At 44.2% G+C, this 5,647-nt stretch overlaps 1 long non-coding RNA gene across 1 annotated transcript; it reads right to left on the minus strand.

The window, feature by feature from the left end:
* Window positions 1-969: 969 nt before the first annotated feature.
* LOC147998231 (uncharacterized) lies at window positions 970-4,082 on the minus strand. Its single transcript, XR_015646553.1, has 2 exons — window positions 3,718-4,082; window positions 970-1,174 (listed from the first exon to the last, which is right to left on the minus strand). It is a non-coding gene; the product is annotated as an uncharacterized LOC147998231 (long non-coding RNA).
* Between the last annotated feature and the right edge of the window lie 1,565 nt (window positions 4,083-5,647).

The following is a 5,647-nucleotide window of genomic DNA, read 5'->3' on the forward strand; positions in this document are numbered from 1 at the left end:
GGTAGTCGGATGGGGTAGAGCCATAAAGGCAGAGAAGGGAGTGAGGAAAGAAAGACAGAAAAGAGGACAGAGACCAATGAGAACATATGGAAACAGAGAGACAGTGTGTGGGACCCTACTGGCCCCAACAGTGTTTGACCCCTGCTGAACCTTGCTGATGCATATGGAAGCCTTTTGTTCCTAACAAAGCAACAAATGACTTTTTGTTTGCCCAGAGTGGCATGCCTGGGTGGTACACCTGGGCGATAACACTGTTAAATCGATTCCTGTTTTTTGTTCCTGAGGTTGTAAGCCTGTTTTTCTACTGTGCTTCCTGGATTTCTCCACTCAGTGAACTTGGGGTATATATTCTGTGACCCACAGTAAAAGCTTTGGCATTCATGTAACACGAATGACCCGAGTATGTGTTTTTTTTCTTAAACTTTGAAGGCCTATGCCTGGTTCTCGGTACCATGGTGGCATGGGTGACAAGAGAGCTGGAGTGGTAGGCAGTTCTTTAATAAGCAGCCCACACCTGAAGCACCTGGCAGTGGTGGCAGGTAATGACATAAGTTCTTGAGACGTCCCTGGGAGGAGCCTAGTAGAATTGCCTATAAGCTAACAGAAAGTACTATTAATAGTTTGGTATCAGCTTTCATACCAACTTCATTCTCTACTTACACCACAGTGGCCATATTAGAAGAAAGCTAGTACTGTGTAGTTTTTAATAAGATAACCATCACATGCAGGAACTGTGTTCAGAATTGCACTTATAGTTCGATCGCTTCCATTAAGGTTTTTCATTTTTCCTCGATCTTTAAGGATAATGGAAAAGCAGAAAAGTGACTCTAGAAGCAACTTCTAAGGGATAAAATGGCTAACCACCTTTCTTTCAAGCCAAAACTCAAGTGATTGATTCTCAAACATGAGATGGGAAATCATTACATAAGCACTATGACAGCCATCAGTTCCATAAGGAATGGCACCTTATTTTATTTTTAATTTAATTTTATTTATTATTATTGCATATATGATGGAGAACAAATGTACAATGCATACATATGGCGGTCAGAGGACTTTTCTGTGTTGGTTCTCTCTTTTCACCTTCATGAGTGTTCCAGGAATTGAACTCAAGTGGTCATTCTCACTGAAGTAGCATTTGAAAAATTTTCTTTCTGGGTACAGTGAACCACATCTGAAATTCCAGCAAACAGGAAGCTGAGTCAAGAAGACTGTTGAGAATTCTAGGGCAGCCTGGTCCACATGGTGAGTTTAAAGCTAGTCTGGGCTACTAAACAAGACTCTATCTGAACAAACTAAACCAAATTAAAAGTAAAAGTAAATCAAATCCCATTTTCAATGCACTAGAACAGTTCCTCCTTTTTACAGTTAAAGATATGGTTTGTTTTTCTTTTTATTGTTGGAGTTTTTAGATAACTGACCTGAAGTTTGATAATAAAGTCATGGAGCCATCTATATAATTTAAGGCTTTTGGCCTTTTCCTGGCTGGGGCAGTCACTCAGCTGGCTTCTAACTGAACTGGACTTCTCTGCCATTGTTTCTTTCCCTGGGGATCTATCTCACTGGCTACTTCCCAGCCTGTTCTTGTTCTTCCTTCTGTCTTTCTGCATCTGTCAGTGACTGTCTGCTTGCTCCTTCTGCTGGTTAAATTCTTTCTCCCCCAGCTCCAGCCACCAGCTCTTTGTTTAACAAAGGCCACATTTCTTTCTCCCACAAAAAAGCTATTACTGTAATGCTAGGGAAGTTTTAGTGATCCCCAAAATACAGTTAGGACCTGATCTGACGTAATCACAGTAGGGCCTTTTTATTCGAGCTAGCACCACCATACAGGATGGTTTTGGTGTTGGGTGGTCCCAAATGTTTATTGGGGTAAGTAGCAAGTGGGGGAAGGGGGAGGGAGTGTGAAAGCACCTAATTGGGAAGTAACTATGACCTTTTAACATAATTGGCTGATGCTAAGTGTCATATCATAAACTTGATTTCTATTTCCCTCTGCATTGGTGGTCGTTAGGCAGGGGTTGAGCTCATAACCTGGGGGTACAGATCTATTGTTGTAATAACTTGGAGATGCTGGTCTTGTTGGGGGTGAGCGTAGAGACTGGAGCTAAGTTCAGGTTTTATTGGAGGGTAACTTGGAAAGCAATGCTAGGTACTGGCCTATTAGTTTACCTGAGTTCAAACTTAGGTCAGGTTCTCCAAAATGGAGTATGAATTTAAAAGATTTGACCTTTCATCCCCCCTTTCTCTTGTGACTAGAAGGTCCAATTATGAGATTTTCTGAAGCTTCATGAAAACAGTTAATGGCAGGTCTGTCTTTGTGGTGTCCCTGGGGCATGGGTAGGGGCCCATTAGTGGAAGACAGAAGGGATTCTTGAGGCTGAATTCTCCTCTTGCTGGCCAGGGTCTTCTCCAACCATAAATAGATGTGTGGGGGATCCATGCTACAACTCAGTAGAACAGGGACCCTTTCAGTGAGGTGCTAGTGACCCCTGGCAGGGTCTCTTGAATAGGACCCAATCTCTGGGCTAATGTTGATGGAGATGGACCTGTTTTATGGAAAGCATAAAATTTAATCCAAACATGTTTGTGGACCCACTGGACACCCTCGATATTGCATAATAACTTCTGTCAGTAGATGAACCAAACATAACTTCAAAAGGGGTAAATGAGGAGGGGTGCCACCCAGTTACCTTCAGTCTCTAAGGTCAATGTAGTTAAGGTCTTTTTTAGGGTTCTGTTTATCTTGTCTAGCTGACCTGAACTCTGGGGTCTGTAAGTGCAGTGAAGTTTCCAATCAATCCCCAGAATATTAGCTAATCCCTAACTTACCTGGAAGACAAATGTAAGTCCATTTTCTGACCCTAGGAGCTTAGAAAAGCCATACCTTGAAGAATTTCTTTTAGTGATTTTTTGTTACCATCTGTACAGTCTCATGCTTAGTTGGGAAAGACTCAGTCCACCCTGAAAAGGTATTTATAAATACCAGCAAATATTTGTACCTGAATTTTCTTGGTTTTACCTCTGTGAAGTTCATTTCCTGATAGACTTAGTGCTTAGGCATTGAGTACCGGGGTTCTACTCATTGGAAACTTCATTAGTCAATTGACAGGTCTTACAGTTTTTAACAATTTCAGCTATTTTTGAATTGGCATCTCTAATTCTGATCTGGAACTGGCAGACTAAGTCCTGCATTTTCCAGGCTCTGATGTCAGAGAAAGAATAGATCTTTTTCAGTACACTTATACCCATTTTCTCTGGTACAATTAGTTTGTAGTCAGCTGTCCTCCATCATCTCTTATGACACTGAGACATGGCCAGATTTTTGGCCCAGATACTATCTTCTGTCTTGTCAGAGAGTGGGGATCTCCTGGATCTAGGGCAATCAAGGACATGAGGGGCCCAATTTTTAGGGCCACACACTGGACTGTGATGTTGCCCTCTGGGTTGGAGTTTAGTCCTTCCTTCTGCTGTCAGCATTTCCCTCTCCCTCTAAATAGTGGCACACATATGAGCAGTAGCAAAGGCACACAGGCTCTGTGCCTCTTGTCTTTTCTCAGCTCTAACACCTTGGCCAGAGCTGTCAGTTCAGCTTTCTGTGCTGACATTCCTGCCAAGAGTTCTGCTCCTATGAACTTGGTGTTTGAGACCACCATTGCCCTAGCATACCTCTGCCACCCTCAATGAGGCTGTACCATTGGTGAGCTGTACCATTGTTACCTGTGTATCCATCAAAGGAGTATCCTTAAGATCTGGTCTGATCCCAGGGATGTAGGCCAAAATGTCCAAGTAGTCATGTAGAGGCCCATTGATGAAGGTCAGGGTCAGGCAGCAGGGCAGCTGAAAAATTATCCTGGGGGCAGTCAAGAAGAGAGGCTGGTATGAGTCAGTCTGGCATCACCTTTAACCGGAAGGTCATTGCTACACTGATGTGTAAACAGGGGCCAGGGACAGCTTCTGGCAATTGGTGACAGATTGGTCATTCTCTGATGCCAGGGCCCAGACTATAAGTATGCATCCCCAGGTCTAGGGAGATCACCTGTGTTTGAGAGAGTAAGGCTGTCTTAGCAGAGGATTGTAGCATGAAATATAAAAAACGGCAATCCCATGCTACTGTTGCCGGCAAGGCACCAGCGGACAGGCCAGCCTGGCCTGTTCTCAGCTAAGCAGACTTTGACCCTGTGCTCTGAAATCTCTCCACCTGGCTCGCTAAGTTCCCATGTTGGGGGTTGCTTCCCACACCAGCCCCACGCTTCCAAATTCACATGGCTGGCTGGGGTGCACTTCTGGAAAACTCAGGCTTTGCTGCCATACCTTTCTCTCTGGAACCCAGCTGAGTGGTCATGTGAAGGAAAACACCACACAACTTAGTTTAGAATCAACAGGTAACATAATCACTGGTTGTAGCACCTAGCATTCTAATTTGTAAGCTATTCTAAGTGATAAACCCTCTGGTAGTGGTTCCCAATGGAGCTGTCACTTGAATTGGGGCCCTCCCCTATCTACATTTTGTCCCCATCATCTTTCCTATCTTTAAAAAAAAAGTCTCTTTGTCCTGCCTCCCCTCTTCCTCACCCCTACCTGGCAGTCGTACCGACTCTTTGCCCAGTGATTGATCCCCTGAAATCTTTATTCATTAGGGGGAGCTTCTGCCACAGAGGCTTAATAGTCCAAATTCTTCAGGGCCTCCAAGAGGTCCTGGGTCTCTTTTAGACATTTTTGTTTTGTTTCTGTTGCCACCAGGAAGTATTTATACACTGTTGAATGAGTCTTATCTTCAGGTTTCAACAAGACAGAATGTTGAACTCTATTAATTATCAACAAGGAAGTCAGTAGGTTCCCTTTTACTTTTGGGGTTACCCTGGGCTTGGGGAGGGGATCCATACTCCTTCTCCCTAACCTTTATCTTCTAGGGGAAGGGTTTGGATAGCCTTCTTCCTCTTAGGGCATTTCCTGGCCCAGTGGCCCTCCTTCTTACAATAGGCACATTGATTCTTTTACAAGTGAGAGGTATTCTTGATCCTTGGGACTTCCCTTATTCCCTTCTTCTGAAGCGATCTGTTTTAGGCATCTCCTTCGGTCTTCTGGTATGGTCATGGGTGCCAACAGGATCTTTGCCAGGTCTCCAGTCTGTTGCTTCTGTTCTCTCGTCTGCTTCTCCTCTGGAGGCTTCTCTTCCATTAAATACTCTCTCTGCCACTGTCACTAAGTCCATCGGTCTCCTTTCTCCTAACCTCCCAACCCTCTGGAGTTTTCTCTTTAATATCTCGTGAGGTCTGATTAATAAAGCTAGAATGACTGCTGCCTTTGCCTCTGGTGTTTCAGGGTTCATGGGTGTGTATTGTGGAAATGGAACTCTCTCTAAGAAAGCTGTAAGGCTTTCATTTGCTCTCTGCCTAATGTCATACACTATGGCCACATTTGTGGGCCATCTTGTAGCCGCCTTGAGACCTGCCAGCAGAGCCTGATGGTAGATCAAGAGCCTCCTTTTACCTTCAATGGTGTTAAAATCCCAATTTGGGTGAGTTAGGGGAAGCAAGCACCAGTAGCTGCATGGTTGCTGGTAGGCTCCATTGTGTAGCCAGGAATCAGCTTCATGGTCTCTTTTGTAGTCAAGGGAACCTGTAGAATGTGGTACAGGTAGCCTGTC

Source organism: Rattus norvegicus, chromosome X, assembly GCF_021556685.1.
Source record: "Rattus norvegicus strain SHRSP/BbbUtx chromosome X, alternate assembly SHRSP_T2T, whole genome shotgun sequence".
Taxonomy (NCBI): domain Eukaryota; kingdom Metazoa; phylum Chordata; class Mammalia; order Rodentia; family Muridae; genus Rattus; species Rattus norvegicus.